A 19,586-nucleotide genomic window follows, 5' to 3' on the forward strand; every position below is an offset into this window, starting at 1 on the left:
AACACCAAGGAGTACACTTCCCATTGCCCATGGCAAACCCTTAGCCAGGCAAACCAGTGCTGAAGATTTTCCCTTCTCCTAACTCTTCCATCAAAACCCACCTGTTCTCTGTCTCCTTCCCTAGAATTGCCATTATCTTTTAATCTGATGAACTATTCCATGATAAGGAGTTAGTAATATACTTTCCAAAATATAATTCACATTTTAGCAGAAGAAAACATTAGGTGTATTTAAATATTGAGTACTGTTTTGTGTTGGGTGTTATGCTCTACCTACATCATCAGACATGGTCTGACTTGGGAGACATATTCTATTCCTAGACTTGGGAGACATATTCTATTAAATTAAGTCAATGTGGTAAGTGCTATCATAAAGTTATATATGAGAAGTCCCAGAAGCCCTCCCTTTAATGTTCAACTGATTTTTAAGAAGAGCGTTAAAACAGTTCAATGGGGAAAAGAATAGTCTTTTCAACAAACATTACTGAAACAACTGAGTATTCACACATAGAAAAATGAAGTTGAACCTCTACCTCTTACCACATACAGAAAATAACTGAAAATGGATTAAAGATCTAAATATAAAAGCAAGCTATAAACCCAAAAGGAAACATAGGAATAAATCTTTGTTACTTGGGTTAAGCAATGGTTTTTTAGATACACCACCAAAAGCACAAGAAACCAAAGGAAAAATAGATAAGTTGGACTTCATCAAAATTATTAAGCACTTTTATGCTTCAAAGGACATCATCAAGAAAGTGAAAAGACAGTACACAGAATGGGAGCAAATATTTGCAAATCATGTATCTGACGAGATTGTGTCCAGAATGTATAAAGAACTCTTGAATAGGCATTTCTCCAAAAAAGACACACAAATGGCTATTAAGCACATGAAAAGATGCTCAACTTCTTTATTCATGAGAGAAGTGCAAATAAGAATCACAATGAGATTCCTCATCACACAAACTAGAATGATATAACTAAAAAGACAGATAATAACAGCTGTCGGGAAGGATGTGAAAAAACTGGAACTTTTGCACACTACTGGTGGGAATGTAAAGTTGTATAGAAGCTTTGGAAAACACTTTGTTAGTTCCTCAAAATGTTAAACATAGAGTTGCTGTATGACCCAGAAATTTCATCCTAGGTATACATCCAATAGAATTGAAAGCATATGTTCACATAAAAACTTATAGTGAGTATTCATAGCAACAGTATTCATAATAGCCAAAAAATGGAAACAACCCAAATGCCCATCAACTGATGAATGGATAAACAAAATGTGGCACATCCATATAATAAAATATTATTTGGCCATTAAAAGGAATGAAGTACTGATACATGCTACAACATGAATAAACCTATGTGGAATCTAAAAAAAAAAAGAGCCTTTAATGAAAAAGAATATGAAAACAAATACATGTATATATATGTATGACTGGAACATTATGCTGTACACTAGAAATTGACACATTGTAACTGACTGTACTTCAATTAATAAATAAATAAATAAACATTAAAAAATAAAGAAAAAAAAAAGAAAAAAGAGGACACAAATGAACTCATCTACCGAACAGAAACAGAGTCGCAGACATAGTAAACAGTCTTATGGTTACTGGAGGTAAGAGGGTAGGAAGGGATAAGTTTGGGAGTTTGAGATTTGTGAATATTAACCACTATATATAAGAATACATAAAAAAACAAATTTCTTCTGTATAGCACAGGGAACTATATTCAATATCTTGTAATAACATTTAATGAAAAAGAATATGAAAATGAATATATGTATAGATATACATGACTGGGACATTATGCTGTACACCAGAAATGGACACATTGTAACTGACTATACTTCAATTAAATAAATAAGGAAATAAATACTAAGTGACAGTAGCCAGTTACAGAAGATCACCTGTTATATGACTGCATTTTTGTGAAATGTCCACAACAGGCAAAGCCATAGAAAAAGAAAGTAGATTCGTAGGCTGAGAGGAACAGGGAGTGACTACTAGAGTACAGGGTTTCTTTCATGGGTGTTGAAATGTTCTAAAATCAGATTGCGGTGATGGTTGCACAACTCCAGGAATATTCTAAAAGCCACTGAAATATACACTTTAAATGAATGAACTTTATGGTATGTAAAGTGTATCTCAATAGACCTGTACATTTTAAAAAGTCCGAGAAACAAGGCGTAAGTTTGAATAAGAAGGGGGAAGCTTTATGAAGAAAATGACATTTGATTTACAAAGTAAATGATGAGGAATCGTTTTCCACAGAGAGAAAAGTAAAAGGACTTTTCAGCCAGAGAGACAAGCAAGAGATTGTGAACTACGTGGTATTTGGGGAATGTGTGGTCAGTATATGCCTAGAAAGAGGTTAGTGGTAAATGAGAATGGAAAGTAAAACGAGGGTGTGAATAAGCCAGAGTTTCAGCAGGAAAGAGAAGGAGGGATCAAAGGCAGTTAAGAATGGGGAGGGTATAGCTCAGTGGTAGAGAGTGCACCTAGCATGCATGAGGTCTTGGGCTCAATCCCCCGTACCTCCATTTTCAGATAAACAAACCTAATTACCTACTCCCCAAACAACAACAAAAGTTATTTTTTTTAAGTGGATAATTAAAGAGAATGTGACAGAAAGATTGTCCACAGAGGTATGCACAGAGTTAAAGGAACCCAGAGGAAAAGGAGAAGCTCTTCTGGGCCCAGCAACAGCAGAAAGTCATGGTGAGCCCCAGGCTGCACGGTCCAATGGAGGGAAAAATAACCACAACTCAGTGAGAGCTGCAGCCGGACTTTAGGTAGAGGAATGCGGCCACTGCCCAACCTGGGAGGAAAGAAGCCCGGGGTGGAGTGGTGGGGTGAGGAACATTGTGACTTCTCTCCCTCCCACCCTCCAGCCTCCTGTCAGCTGACTCGGAAGACCCAGAGCACAGAACCTGCTGATAGGGTCCACACAGGTCAGCTTTCTGGGCTGGAGAGCAGGGCCAAGAGTGAAGAGTGAGCCTGGAGAGGAAGCGGCTCAGGCCCAATCATAAAAGCCCTGGGTGCCTTGCCAAGCAGTCTGGACTTTGTCCTGCAGACAGGAGGAAACCATAAAAGGGGTTTAAGTACAGAACTGACTGCAATGTGATGGTTTGGAGGGAGAGAGCCTGAGACTGCTTCCCAAAGTGTGGTCTCCAGACCGGCAGCATCCACATCACCCGGGACTTGTCAGAAATGCAGATTCTCAGTCCCCTCACAGACCCATCGAATCAGAAGTTGTGGGAGTGGGGGGCCAGCGATCTGTATTGTAACAGGCACCCTCAGATGATTCTGATGTGTGCTGAAGTTAGAGAACCGCGAGCCTAGAACAGTATCCCCGCATTACATGCTCAGCAAGTCCACTGGAAAGGTGCAGGTCACACCTGTTTTGGTCCCCAGGCCTAATGGACTAGTGGACAAGCCACACATAAGCAGGGCTGCTGCTTATGACTGCACAGGGTGGTGAGCAGCGCTCTTTTCAAGGGGCCGCCATTCAGGTAGACTGCCAGAACCCTGCTAACTGCAGACTTGGACGGGCTGGAGGAGGGGCGACAGCCCACACACCTACCTTACTGATTAGGATTTCCGGGAGCAAGCCTGAGCCTAAAGGGAAGGAAGTGTAATAAGAAATGTAACCGGATAATATAAATCTTCAGTCCTTAGAATAAAGTGACATTTGTGGAAAGAGTGCGCTTTCTCCCCCTGGAGAGAGACTGTGTATGAAAGATTGCTTCTCCTATGAAGGAAACAGACAGATTCTCTTTCGAAAGTATTCATATTTGGAAACAGTCTAAATACGTAAAAATAGAAATTTGGCTAAATAAATGAGGTTATGTTCTCAAATATAATACCTTATAGCATTATAGTTTATAATTCTAAAGAATATCCAATGTCATTAAATTTTTAAATTACAATGGTATATTCTAAATAATTCCTTTTAAAAATTATGTGAAAATTTTATATGCATAGAAATAATTTGGAAGATATACTTCAAAATATTAATAATTCTTATCTCTATGTTGTAAAATTACATGGATTTACTTTCTTTTAATTTATTTGCACTTTAACAATTTTTCATAATCAATATGCATTTTGAGAAAAGAGGTTAAAGCTATTACTTAAAAGAGAAAGTGGAAAATATGTCAATATTTAATACTTCAAACTTTAAAAATATGTGTATATAGCTAAATTACTGTGAACAAAATTAAAAGACATGTCAAACTGGGAAGACCTTTTTAAGACTGCATGACAGTGGGTTAATAAGAAAAAGAATACCCAGTATAAAAGTTGGCTAAAGTCATAAACTGTGATCTATAAAAGAAATATGAATGTATTTTTTAAAAAAGAAAAAATATTTAACCTTGCCAGTAATCAAAGAAATAAAAAATTAAAACAAGGTACACTTTTTGCTTTTCTGATTGGCCAAGATTAGAATGAATAATCCAGTTTTGTGAGAGTGTGGAAAATGGGCATTTTATCACAGTTTTGACAAGAATATAAATAATTATAAAATTTTTAGATGCCAAAATTTTTAGATGGAAAATATACACATATTTTTAAAGTTTCAAAATATGTTCTGAAAGCCTTAAAGCACAGTCTTTGACCAGACAGGAATTTTTCCTAAGAATATAATCAAATAGTTGTACATAAGTTTATGTTTAGCTACTAAACATTGAAAAGATGCTTAATGTCGTTCCTTATCTGAGAAACTCAAAATATGCTATTTTTCATCCACAGGACTCAAAATTTAAAATTTTTTCTAACATTAAACACTGTCAAGTTTCTGAAAATACAGATATATGTATTGCTGGCAGGAAGCTAACTTGGAATACTCACTTTGGAAGACAATTTTGACACTATTTTAAAAAATACTATGCTTACTCTGTGACCCAGTGATTCTACTTTTTGGTATCTAACCTAGAGAAAAAGATAAATACCCACCAAGAGAAATGTATAAGGACATTGATGTTCACAAATTCTTTGTAACAGGCCAAAAAAAAAAAAAAAAGGAGGAGGTAACAGCCTAATTTCCAAACATAGGGAACAGATAAATAAGAGACAGTGAAGTCATAATATAAAGGACTGAATTAGATTTATGTATAACTACATGGGAACAGATGTCAAAAAGACATATTGCTGAATGCAAAAAGCAAACTGGAGAACAATATATGAAGATCAATATTATTTATGTAAAAAGAAACACAAGATGTTACCGGATAGTTTTTGATATATATGTTATACCTAAAAATGGATTACAGTATGCACCAAACTCATCATAGTTATTTCCTCTGCAAAGGAAGATGGGGACCAGATAAAAAGATGGTAGCCAAAGGAATTTTCATTTTACTTGGAACAATCTCATCTTTTTTTAAAAGAAAAATATTTGTATACTTTTCAAATATTTATATACACAGGCTGAGAAATAATGTGTAGCAGTTAATTCTGGGTAGTGGAAAATGGGTGTTAGTTTCCACTTTCTATATTTTTCTTTATTAAAAATTCAAGCCCTTCTCCTAAACAGATGTATATAAAGAATGTTTATCATAACTTTGCTAAAAGGAAAAAGAAGCAGAAGGAAAAGAAAAGAAAAAATCTGAAAGGCTGCATAGTGTATAATTCCAATTACATGACTTTCTGAAAAATCAAAACTGCATACAGTAAAAAAAAATCAGTGGTTGCTAGGGATGAGGGAAGGAGGGATGACTAGGAGAGCATAGAGGATTTTTAGGGCAGTGAAACTACTGTGTATGACACTGTAATAGTGGATACACGTTATTATACATTTGCTCAAAGCTATAAAATATACAATTACAAGTGTGAACCGTACTGTAAACTATGGACTTCGGGTGATTATGATGTGTCAATGTAGATTCATCAGTGTAACAAATGTAGCACTCTGGTGAGGAATGTTGATAATGGGGGAGGCTGTGCACGTGTGAGGGCAGAGGGCAGTGGAAAATCTCTGTACCTTCCTCTCAATTTAGCTGTGAACCTAAAACTGTTCTTAAAAAAAATTAATAAAGTCTATTAAAAAAAAACTTAGAAGTTCCAACACTGAGAGCTGATGAAGTTATAGCATACTAGAGAAGAAACTATCATTAAAGATAGTAATAATATAGATGAAGACATTTTAAAACTTAAAATGAAGCATAAGATTAAAGTGGGGGAAAAAAAGACGGAGGCAAACAGGATTTATGTTCGGAATCCATTTTATGAAAAAGAAAGGGCTTTTTGAATGATGGATTTGTGGGTAACTTTCATTTTATCTGCATTTTCTCACTTATCTAAAGACAGCCTTAGTAAGTAATAAAATTGATAAAAGAAAAAAAAGTCTTGCAAGGATGGAGAAGAAAGGTGGCAAACCTAGTATCATCCTTGGTGATACTCAATTTTTATTTAGCTTCTATACATCCCTTTTATTGTCTTAAAAAAAAAAAAACAACTGTCTAGCAGCTCCTTTTCCCAAAAGGACACAGAACTGCCAGGGAAACCCTCTAATGGGCAAAAAGGATTTGCGACATAATTTCAAACAGAAATGCAAGTGATTTATTGTATTACCTCCTGATGTGGGACAACTGAGGGCGCAGTGACCTCCACATATAGGAACCTGGGTTCTAGTACCCACCAGTGTTTCTAAACTGTAGCAGGCCCAGCCACGGGACTTAGAATTATCTGCAGAGCTTCTTAAAAATGGAACTCTGCACAGGCCTGACCCTCAGGGTGAGAAGACCTGGAATCAGCCGGAAAAAACACCCTTCAAGTTTTCAGTGTATGTTACAACTTGAAAAACCTTTGCCAGAGACTAATCACCAGTCACTGTGGTTGTTTAGAAACGTGGATTCTTTATCAAAGTGCCAGTCTTAACCAAAGTAGGTGAGGATCAGGCAGTGGAGCACCCTTACGGTGGCTTTGACAGGCCCAAACACCAGAGAGGTGGAAGCTCTTGTTATCAGTTACACTCCCTTGGAGGCAGCACCTTGGCATTCTCAAGAGGACCAGAGACAGAAGGAAATGCTTCCAGGGCGAATTATCTTTGGGTAGCCCCAGATAGGAAAGATAGGGAAGAGAGTATGGCTCAGGGAATTCCTCTCAATCCAATCTGCAGAGGAGACTGTGCAAAAAGCCAGGGCCAGGCCTCTGGGTGATGAGCGTGCAGAGATATAAATCAGATTCCCTAGAATGCAGGGAATTCTTCTGATCCATCACAAAGAAAGTCTGCTTTTGACCAACGACCCTCTTCAGACCCTAAGTATCTGAGGAAGATAACAAGCATTGCTAAACTCTTCGTTGGAAAACTTAAAAGATGATCTGCCCTGTCCCTTTTCTCCCTCCAACCAATTTCTGACTGTTGGAGGTGGAAATAGAAAAAGAAGGTGATGTGTCCCTTCCTCAATAAACGTGAAGTTTCTACACATGGGGCACTCTCAGAATGGAATGTTCTAGACCTACACTGTCCCATAGGTAGCCACTGGTCACATATGGCCATTGAGCACTTGACATGTGGCTAGCCTGAACTAGATGTGCTGTCAGTGTAAAAGACAATGATTTTGGAGACTTAGTGTCGGAAAGAAGGATGTAAACTATCTAATTTTATTTGATTACATATTAAAAAGATACTTTGACTATATTTGATTAAAATATACTATTGCATTTTGAATTCCTTTTTTAAATGTATTCTTTTTGAAGTACAGTCAGTTTACAATGTTGTGTCAATTTCTGGAGTACAGCACAGTACTTCAGTCACATAGGAACATATATTCATTCTCATATTCTTCTTCACTATAGGATTAAATTTTGTTTCACCTGTTTCTTTGTACTTTAAATGTGAGTACTAGAAAATCTTAAAGTACAGATGTGGTTCATAAAACATTTCTATCAGGCAAGGGTGTTCTAGAACGAAAAAGTAAGCAGGTGCTGTGTAGCCAAAAATATAAGTGGCAGGTAGTTACTCTATTGCCTTTCAGCCCAGCCCAAAGAGAAGGACAATTTCCACTTCAAAAACCTTTCTCCCAGACTTTCTCTGGTGAAATTCCCTGTAGTGAAATGAGAGATGCTCTCATTTTTTAAATTTCTCAGTTCCTCAAGGTCAGGGGCCATGTTGCTTTCTGTGCTTTGCACGGCTCCTCACCCGCAATGCATGCAAGACAAAGGTCTGACCCACAGTGATCACCATTTGTGCAAGCTCCCTTCTGTTGTTTACAGCTGATGGTAGTTCATCAACACTTGCGGTTGTTCTTTAGTGTTTAGGCTTATAAATGAACAACTATAGCTAACTGATGAGCATTTATTGCTAATGAGTAATGGATGATTGACAGGTGATAATGGAGAGTCCTGGTTAACTGAACAATAGATCAAAAGGCAGTTCAAGCCCCAGAAGTCACCTGCTTTTTGCAAAGCATAGGGGAGTCAATATACTTTTAACTAGAACAAAAAGCAGCAATGAGGTTATAATTGTAAAGAGAATATACATTCAGCAACCACAGCAGGAAGACCTTGATCTAAGAAGGGAATTGCTGGACAGAAGGAAGTATAGACGTGAGTTTGGATTTTAGAGCTGATTAAGACATCTCCTAAACTGGGGAAGGCCAGAATCTATTAAGAGTCTTTGTGTGTTTGATTACATATTAAGCTTTTCTTGCAAAATGAGAAATAGCTTGTGCATGCATCCATATGTCTGCAGTCTAGTTGGGCACATGTATGTGTGCACATGCACACACACATAAGCACATGCTCACTCATACCATCCACCTTCTATGGCTGGAAGCTCCACAGTTCCCTTAAAAACCCTTCGTGGGAAATGTGGAGCTTTTCAAGTATGAATCTGAAAAAATGTGGAGGATTGTAATGTTTAATCTTGAAACATTTGTTATTCTGGGGCTGCTTGTACCAGTGGGTAATTACCAAAACAAGGATTAGCTCAAATCCAAGTTTGGCCGGTTCAGGAAAATCTGTGGGTCAAAGGGAGGAGTTTGTGAAAATCACAAACACATTTTCAAAGATTAAGCAACTAGTTTGCAGTGTGTTCTGTGCCCCATTCCTTCCTGTTCCAACACTCTTCCCCTGACTCCTTCTCTCTTGGGTTTTTGTATTTTTTTTTTTTTTAATATTTCACAATATGCTGCCAACTAGAAATAACTTACGTTTGCAAAATTCATTCCTAAAAATTCAAACAATTCTGGAAAATTAAGGAGTATCAGCTATTCACACATTTGTGTAAACTTGTTCAATGACACTTGAGACCAGCTGTGTTGGAAAAATGGTTGGATGGGCTATGACTGGGGGGCAGGAGGGAGCAAGTAACTTTCAGAAGCTGGAGCATTTTAGCAATTCAGACAGACCTTCAAAAGTACCATGGTGGGGAATGCAGTGTCACAAGGGAATGGGGGCCTCATGAAAAGGGGTATCAGCTACTGAGAGAGCAAGGCATAAAGTGAGGTGAGGGGATGGATGAGGACAAACTTCACTTGTTCAGATTTTCCTAATACAACATTCATTGACTCAGGAGAGGGAAACGGTATGCTTTTTTTTTTTTTTTCCTCTCTTCTGCCCTTCTTTATTCCTGTGAAGACTACCCCTTCCTCTACCATTCAGACTAAAGGCTAACAGGATTAACGTGATGATTCAGCTCCCGGAATACTGGGACGTATTTGCCTTTTTTGTCTAGCCTGGAGACCTGATCACCATTTATAATGCTAATCTTTTTTTAAAAAAAATTTCTTTAATGCAAGCAGGTGAAATGGGTACAAAATGGACTTTGGGGACAAAATAACACATAAGATTATAAATTATATATATATAGGATAATAGTCTCATACTTTGAATAAAGGTGTCTTTATTACCCTTGAGTTGTTAACCTATGATCCCAGAATAAAGAACAGTCCTTTTTATGAAAAAAATTCATTTCATTAAAAAAACTCTCCACATTGTTTTTTTAAGATTATTTTTTATCATTATTTTGCAGATGCATGAAAATGCCTTTAAAGACAGCATGTGGGACCCTGTTCTCAGCTGCTGTGTAGTCATGCAGTCTCAGTGCTGGTGTCGTTATTCTAGAATTCTCTCTGCATTCCCTCTGATGCCTGCAAGAGCCCCATGTTGACTTCCTTCTCTTCCTGGCTCAGAACCACTACCCTCTGCTAACCTTATCACTGAGTTTCCCTTTCCTGTTGGAGAAAAATGCTCAGCTCCCTGAACCCAGTCAGGAACAGGGTTCTTCTCAGCTCAGGATCTGATGCCACACTTCTGCCCAAGATGAGTGTGGTTGACACATATGCTCCATTTCTAGAACCCAAGAGCTGAATGAAGTCACGAGAGAAAAATACAGAATATTGCATAGCAGTGAGAGGAGGATTCCTCTCTTCTGAAACAAATGCAGGAGAGGGAAGAGGCTGCCAGTAAACTGGATTGGTGGGAGAAGCCCTCCTTGTAGCATTTACAGGTTTCCACGGTAACTAGTCTACCATGACTGATTTCAAGCCACCAATGTGATGTCACTGAATGTGAACAGAGACTTGCAGCAGTAAACCAGGACATAGTATTTCTGCCTTTCAGATTCAGGTGGAACCTCAAGATCAGATGAGTGAAATGCAGTCACAATTATCACATGATGTGTTCTGAGTATTTACCACCTTTGTTTTTAATATACTGTATTGAATTGTAAGTGTACACACTTTAATTTTTAATATGAATTGTGTTTGACAAATGGCTCACAAAATTCCTGAAATTTAACAGTGGATGTTTGAGAGGCAGTGCCATGGGCCCCAGCATGCCGCTGAGGTAGCCCTGCCTTGAGCGGGGGACGCTTCACCTGCACATTTTAAGTAGGGATGTGCATAGTGCAAAGGCTTCCTGAAATGTTGGTTGTAGGGATCTACCTCTAACGTATTAGGGACACGACAAAGCAAACTTAAAGTCCTGTGTTAATCTCTGAGACATCTGGGTTTTGTTCAAAGGTTCCCGTCCTAACGTTGACCTTACTCAAAGCCACTCAACTTGCAAAATCTAGTGGGTTTGTAGTCAGAAGTGGAAGAGCTTCCAACATAGTTAACATGCATATGAGGGAAATTACACTTCTATTCAGAATCCCATTTACATGATTGAAAAGTAACAGGGTCATATTTTACTTGCTTTAACTATGTTTAGATTTAAATGAGTAAAATTTTCTAAAACAATAACATAAATCCAGAGAAGAAAACCTGTCACTTGCAGGAATGCAAAGCCAGAATAAAGCATTCCAATATCTCCTTTTTCCCTTTAACTGGGTGGCTAGTCTTCTGACAACGCAAAATATTATCTTAGGAGCTTGAGATGTAGGGAGAGGGCATAGGCAACCCGAGAGAAAAGGTTACAATCACAGTTTGGTGAAGAGAAAATACTCTCACAAAGATAATATGCCATGACATATTGTATGGAAGTGTGGCTTTCCATGAGAAATTCCACAGCACAAGGTTCTCATGTAATACAGGACTAAAGTCGTCCCTGATCTCCAAATCCAGTGCCTAAGTGCTAGCACAGCCTGCTGTGAAACAAGGCTCTTACATAAATCCGACAAGCTGTAATAATTCAGCCACAAAGGAGAACGTATCTGCCAGGCTAATTCCCAATGAGGAAAGTCACAAAACTAAAAAAAGTAAACAGAATTCTTTCTCTCCATGGAACACCCAGTCCATCTTTCACTTGAAGACACTGTTTTGCCACACATGAACTGCCCATTTTAGTGTTAAAGAGCCCATGCAGAGATTTGAGGTTTAAAGAGAAAAAGAAAATGAAAATTGTATGACACACTCAGTAGGGGATATTTTGAAAGCTAACTTGGGATGGTTTGTCTGAAACGTAGGGCCAGAGAATTTTTACTGATGGAAAATTCGTGGAGTCTCATCTGAGAATTCTTGATCAAGAGTGACAGGCCTAGGTACCAGGAAGCAAGACATCAGATGTCACAACTAGAAAGAGTCACCATCAAGACTTCTACACGATGCAGGATGCACCGCGTTTCCTGTTTCTGCTATTTGAGCAGTTTCAGGCTGCTGTCTTCAGTTTTTAGATCCTATCTCTACTTCCTAATCAGATGTTTGACTGCTTTAAAATGTATGTGACTATAGCATGCTGGTGTACAACACCAGTGCTGAGATCAAGAAAGCCAGTCTTCCCTTACTTGGGTTTACATAGTGTTCTGCATTGAATTGATGCACTATGTTCTCACTACCACCAAACAGAAAAAAAAAATTTTTTTCTTGTATTGAAATCCTAGCCCCCAGGACCTTAAACTGTGGCCTTATTTGGAAATAGGGTCTTTGACAGAGGTAATCAAGCTGGAGGGGTCATTAGCATGACCTCATAATGCAGTATGACCGGTGTCCTTACAAAAAGGGGAAATCTGAACACAGGGACAGGCACACGTGGAGGGAAGATGAAGAGTTGAAATACAGGAAGAGATGACCATCTGCAAGCCAAGGAGAGAGGCCTGGAACGGACCCCTCCCTCACAATCCCCAGAAGGATCCAACCCTGCCGACTCCTTGATTTTGAACTTCCAGCCTCTAGTGCATTTTTGTTGTTTAATCCACCCAGTCTGTGGTGCTTTTTATATATTCCTAGCAAATGAATACACCTAGCACATCCTAGAGGCCAGATAACTATGCACAACAGAAATACTTCCCTCTCCCTGGGCCATTCATTCCTACGGTAGTTCCCTCACCCACTCTGTCACCATTGTTAGACTTTGTCTCAAACAGTTTAAGCTGCTTTCAGGACATGATTCAGTTCTCTCAGAGAGGTTACCAGACTTATGTGGGCCAATAGGAAACATCATTATATCTACAAATAATAAAAATAAGTATCTGGTTATTGTGGCAATAGGTATCAGAAACAGTAAAATCCTTTGTGTCCTGTTACGCTGTGTTTCTGTTTCTGAAGGCATACTCATGAATGGGCACCAAAATTGAACTAGGATGCACATCAGACTTATTCATAGTATCAAAAAATTGGAAGAGACTTATTCTATAATAGAGGATTTATTAAATAAAAAACGGTTATCTTCACATGATAAAACACCATGTAGCCATTAAAATGCATCAGATGTGAAAAATGTAAAAAAAAATTCAATGACATAGAAAATTCTCAAGGTATGTTTTTAAATAAAAATAAGCCTATTATAAACAAAAATGATCCTGAGTTTGGAAGAGAAGGAGGGCAGGGGAAAGAAATGTTCGTGTTTCTCACTAGTTTGCAGACTTATGGGAGATTTTATCACCTTAAGTAGCAATTCTCAGAATTCTCTACAGAGAACATGAATTCCTGTTATAATTAAAACAAAAAACACTTGGGTACCAGAATTCATAAAATAACTTCTTATGGGCATGATGTTGAGATAGTTTGGCCTAGTTTTTAATTTATATAAATATTTTATTTTCATATAATGCACATATATAAAAGTCTACAAATCATAAGTATACAGCATGATGAATTTTCATAAAGTGCATTATTCATGTAACCAGCCTCAGATAAAAAAAAAATTTGAACAATAACATCACTCCAGAGAGTTCCTTCACACTCTTTCCTATTACTATCCCCTTCACACTATTTCCTATGCAATAGCAATTACTATTTCATCTCTGACACCACCATTTGTTGTACCTGTTTTTAAATTTTATTTAAATGTAATTATTCAATATACACTCTTCTATTCAGTGTTATTTTTGTGAGGTTCATTCATATTTTTACCTGTAGACATGACTCGTTCTTTCTCGTTGGTGGATAACCTGTAAAACTATGTCTTACAGGCCAGCTGACTGTTTTTGTAAATAAAGTTTTCTTGAAACACAGCCATGCTTATTCATTTACATCTGTGGCTGCTTTCATGGTATAATGGCAGAGTTGAGTAGTTGTAACAGAGATCATATGGCCCACAAAGCCTAAAATATTTACTATGTAGCCTTTTAGAGAACAAGTTTGCTGATTCTGGTTAGATAGTATTAATTATGTGTGTGCCGCAGTCTATTAATGCATTCTACTTTTGATGAACAATTGTGTTGTTTCTAGTTCGAGGCTATAATAGGGTTGCCAGATTTAGCAAATAAAAATATAGAACTCTCAGTTAAATTTGAATTTCAGACAAACAACAAAGATTATTTTTAATATAAGTATATCCCAAATATTGTATGACAACCATAGACTGAATAGCATTGCTGTAAACATTCAAATACGTCTTTTGGTGAATGCATGTGTATGTACGATTCTGTTGGGTATATTTCTAGGAGTGGATTGCTGGGCTATATACAGTATGTGTATGTTCACCATTGGTGGATACTAATAGTTTTCCAAAGCATTGATACAGATTTATACTTTTACTGGCAGTGTAGGATTTACGTTGCTTCTTATCTTTGCCAATCCTTAAAATAGGTAGTCCTTTCAATTTTAACCAATCTGATGAGTATGTAGTAGCATCTCATATGGCCTTTATTTCCCTGGTAACTAATTAATATGAGTATCTTTTCATATGTTTATTGACCATTTGGAAAAGGGGGGTGTTGTGTGTAGTGCCTGTTTAAGACTTTTGGCCATTTTTCTGTTAGGCTACATGCCTTTTTCATGGTGACCAGTGATTTCTGGTATGATTTAGCTTGAAATGGTGAACTGGAACAATCAGAAATTTTTTTTTCCTTCTCTTTCTTCTCTTTTCATTCTTTCTTTCTCCCTGGAGTTTGGCCTGGAAAAGATGGAGGTAAAAAAAGGTGGGTTTCAGCAAGACAGGATTTGAAAGTTCATGAGGTGAAAGTCTAGGGCAGCACTGTCCAATAGAACTTTCTGAGATGGTGAGAATACTCTGTTTCTGATATGTCCAATATGGTATCCACTAGCCTCATGAGGCCAGTGGCTCCAGAATTGAAAAGTTCTGGTCTCATAGATGGGCTAAGGGTAAGCCAATTTAAATAAGAGGGTGCAGTGATTGTAGCTAAGACAGTCAAAGAAGTTTCTGAAGCCCCAGGGGCTGTTCAGATAAGACTGGTCTGGAGAGAGTTTTGAGTGCCTGGAGCTATTTTCATGTCCCCTGTTACCATGACCTGACATTATTGTTACTGTTCTTAGAGTTCTGTAAGAGTCCATCTCCCTTGTCCTGCCCCAAAGCTAGTTTTTCAGCTTTTCTGAGTTCTCAATTAAACACAGTGGAATGAATCTTTTCCAGGTGCCTTTGCAGTGACTAAATTGATTAGTTGGCTCAGAATGCTACAAAATCCTCTCCCTCAGGAAGAACCAAATTTTACCGTTAAGACCCTGACAAATTTACAGGCTTTACCCGACACCTCTTGGGGGTGGCTGCCAAGTTCACAACACTTTTTCCTCTCTGGGAAGACTCCCAGACACACAGGGATAAGTCCTGAGTGGTCATATCTGAACCACATGATCTTGTCATCTTTGCGATAGACAAGTGGTTTGAAAACTTTCCTGAGTGTCAGAATAAGCTGGAGGACTTGTTAAAATGCAGACTGTGAGACCCAGCCCTAAAGTTCCTTTTCCAGTAGGTCTGTGGGTGGGGCCCGAGCATTTGCATTTCAAACAAGTTCTCAGGTGAAATTAATGCTGCTGATTTGGGGCCCATGCTTTAAGAATCACTGCTGTAGATAATTTAGCTAGGGACAGTCACCCTGAGATGGGGAAGTCAGGTCCTCTCAGGAATTTGACGTTTGGAACAGAAAGATACGGACACTGAGGTCTATTAGAGCGGTGCTCTGGAGAGAGAGGTCCAGAAACCACCACTGTTCACATTCCCGGAGCTGGTCTGGCCCCTGTTCTCTCGTGGAGCCTTAGTTGTTCCATCTTTTGAATAAATCTTAATATTTTCATATTTTGCATAAGCTGTCCATAGAAAGTTTCTGTTGCCCACCCCTAAAAGGACTTAAAGACATGAGTATATTGTGTTCCACCACGAAAACAAAATGCATTCCAAGTATTTAAAACAGGTATAGCCCAGGGAATTGGTCATACAGGTGAATACGATTTTTCATTTACTAGGTTTTTATTAACTTCTTCCATAACTAGGGCTGACATTTCTGAGAGAACCTTCAGGGAAAATTGCAAATAATAACAAGAATTAGCATTTGTATTGTTCTTTTCGATTTGAAAAGTGTTTTTTATATATCTTATCTAATTTAATCCTCAAAAAAACTGGTGAAGTAGGTTTATTGTCAGCTCCATCTGAAAAATAAGGAAACTGAGGCTCAGAGAGAATGAGCAACACTAGATAAGCAAAGTCACACTGCTCAAAAGTGGGGAAATGGCCTGAGCCCAAACCTGGGCTCAGCACACAACTCCAATTGTTGCAAAACACCAAGCTATTGTGTGAAAACATGCAAGGCTACAAATTTAACATTCTTTCTCTCTTGATATCTCATTTCCTCCCTTATCTAAAACCCAACGTCTAGAGTAAAACCTTGTAACCAAAACTGAGAGAAATGACTTGGAAAGATCAGCCAAATATCCCATGGTGCCTTCCTCCTCCACCTGTAGACAATCAATTAAATCTAGTCTCAGTGGTCCCATGGGTTCCTAATTAACAGGCAATGATTATGGGGCAAGACAAGGCCTTTCATAGGATCATTCTAGAGCAGCAGCAGTCCTTTAAAAACAGAAGAAAAAAAAAAGGAAAGAAATCCTTTGAGAATATAAATTAAACTAGACAGAGTGGGTGTTTTTGATGGCTTATGAGACTACTTAGTCACCTGGAAAGAAATACAAGCACATGCAATGAGTATATGTGACTGTGTGTGTGTGTGTGTGTGTGTGTGTGTGTGAGTGTGTGAGACAGAGAGAGGGGGAGAGATAGCGTGCACGAGCATGAGTGAGAAAGAGGGTCAGTGTTTCTTCCTGTCTCCATAGAAGTTGTTAAGCTTCCTCTGGTCCCAGGTTCACAGACTGCATTTCTGATGCTGAAGAGCCATCTTTGTTTCCCCTGGTTACCAATGAAATGGTGTGCAGGGATCAGCTCAAATCTATCACACATAGAGAAATGCTTCCCAACACAATGCCTATTTACAATATTTATTATCTTAATGTATGTCTATTTACTAGAAGGGCAGCTTGCATGTGTACATCCACACATTTCTGTGCATATAATCTTGTGTATGATGTCCTTTATATATCGAGATAAGCTTTGTAACATGGTGCATTCCTATAATATTAATTGCTATAGAGAAAGAAATTTTTTCTTCAGGCAGACTTCATCTCCTTTATTACCAAAGATCCAAGAGAACTTGCTGTAAGGTGATTTATCCTATAAAGTTACTCCTCAGAGTATACCTCAATGCTGTAATATACTCTTATTTATGAGGATAAGTCCTGCTTTATAAAGAATCTCTACATCCAATTTGACTCAGTAAATTTCAGGCTCACTGATTATGTTTCCATCTAAAAGCTTTACAGAGTTACAAAGCTGGGAGAGCTTTTAGAATCATTCCAGGTCAAGTTTCTTTCTGAATATTTTCCCACAATGAACTGCAATACATTAAGCCTACCCATTAGCTAGAATATCACTGATTGTACTCTTGATCTGTTGGCCAATGGAACATTTGCATTGTCTGGGTTCCATTTAAGACAATATTTGGAATGGATGGAATCGCTCAGAACAGGAGAGCAACATTCAAAGTTCTCTTCCTTCACTGGAGAAAAATGTGTCTGGGCTATAAGGAATTGGCTTGTTAAAAGAAAGTCAGAATTCAGTACAAAACCCCTCTTAGCAGAACAAAGCATTTCCCTCTCCCCTGAGATCCTCAAGTAGTTCCATGAATATTTTTCTCTTGAACTAAAGTCATTGTTGCACAATGACATGAGAAAATAAAGGTGGTAAGATGTTCACCAACAATTAGGTAGAGTTGTTTGAATTCTTAATTGGGAACTTTATTTTTGAGATTTTGCCATTGTAAATGGGAGTGTGAATTGATCCTTATATGTGATTAAGACATCAAATGCCATTATAATTTACCTTTACCCCTGAAATAACTAGAGAAGTTGATTTTTTTCCACCTAAAAAGACATCTGGAGATTTGCTCTCAATGTTAATTTTTCATAATATTGGTGTTCATTGAATAATGAAAAATGCCACGGAAAATTTTTACACATTAAAAATAAAAATCGTCCTGAAGGGTCAGAGCTCTGCTACACCCTTTTTGCTTACCTTTAAATAAACATTTAGGTGTATTAATATCACAGCAATTCTTGAACAGCACGATGTTGTTTGGCTTAGGTCATTTATAAATACTTGAAGAGAAAGGTATGAAAATTGAGTAGAGAGTGTTGTGGATTTAAAAGTACATGAATACATATACGGCATTTATTAAAACTTTCCGCAAGGATGTCTTCTTGGGAGTTGAGAGCCATGAGCGGGAAGTCTGCTGCAGGGAAGAACAAAAGCATGGCTGCGCGATAGTATTATCTCTGCAGCAGCAGTAGGCTCCCTGACGGAGGGTTGCGGCGACTGTCTAGTCTGTTACACCGCAGTTTTATTAGTGACACCTTCCCTTATTCTGTCAGCTCAGCCGACTAAGCTGTTCCCCGAGTTCTGGTTGGTCACTCTGACTCTGTTAAATGAGAGAAGGAAAGACAAGACAGAAAGGTGATTTGTACCAAGTGGGACAACAGGACATTTCTCTCCTTCGGAGTCGGCGTCCCTCATCCTCCCGGACGTGGAGGATTCCAGGACCGCATTTAACCCAGAAACCAATGCGTCCTATTAATTAGTTGCTACGCGTAGGGAAGGCAGTGAAAGGCTTATCTTCTCTTTCCAGCTGGGGCCAATAGAGCCGGGTTGGTCAGAGCTGCCTGGCCCGTGCGCACTAGCCCTGGACCCCTCTGGTCTCTTAGAGCCCGCACGGGGCCCAGTGGAGGTCAAGTCAAAGGGCACGACCGCAGGGTGACCCCCACCACTCTCGCCAGTGCAGTCCGCAGTTCGGCTTCCAAACGACCACCGCTAACACTGCAAAGCTGGAGGGCGAGGAGGGGGCGGGTCGAAGTGGGGGCGGGGCTACGGGGCGGGGCCGAAGAGGCCGTGGAGTGAGTCGGGAAGTGTAGTTCTAAAAACCGCAGTAGCGTAGCTATCCAGGCTCTGTTTGTGGGATATGAACTACAACTCCCAGGAGTATGCAGGCCCAGCCCGGGAGTCCATGCGCAGTGGGCGCCACATTGTATCCTATCAGGCGAGGAGAGGGTGATGTCACCTGCGAGTTGGTAACCTACGAGCGGCTGTGAAGGAAACTGTTTAACCGGATCCCATTGTACCCCGAGCACAGAGCCGCCTTTCCAGCATGCAGGAGCTGCTCAGGTAAGGGGGACGTGCTGCGCCGCCCGCCTCACTCATTCATTAAGTGGCACCGCGCGGTGGCGCGGGGGTGGGCGCGCTCCTCCGGGCCGGGCGCTGGGTTCGCGGCGCGCCCTCCCGCTGCCTCCCCGGAGCTCCCGGGCCAGTAGGTAAATATTAAACCCGTCCTTCAGGTTGGGTCTGGATGGGAACAGGACCTAGACAGCTCCTGGCTGCCAAGCTGGGTTTGGGAAAATGGCTGCAAGCGCGGCGCTAAGCA

General features: G+C 39.2%; 1 protein-coding gene across 2 annotated transcripts in view; it reads left to right on the forward strand.

The window, feature by feature from the left end:
• The first annotated feature begins 19,194 nt into the window (after nt 1-19,194).
• The window catches only part of DAAM1 (dishevelled associated activator of morphogenesis 1), a 155,673-nt gene continuing 155,281 nt past the window's right edge, over nt 19,195-19,586 (forward strand). For both annotated transcript variants that reach the window (XM_031453794.2, XM_064485990.1), the window contains exon 1: nt 19,195-19,330. The gene's annotated coding sequence lies outside the window, so the exon portion shown is untranslated. The remainder of the gene's footprint in view (nt 19,331-19,586) is intronic.

Source organism: Camelus dromedarius, chromosome 5 (assembly GCF_036321535.1).
Source record: "Camelus dromedarius isolate mCamDro1 chromosome 5, mCamDro1.pat, whole genome shotgun sequence".
In the NCBI taxonomy this organism is placed as follows: domain Eukaryota; kingdom Metazoa; phylum Chordata; class Mammalia; order Artiodactyla; family Camelidae; genus Camelus; species Camelus dromedarius.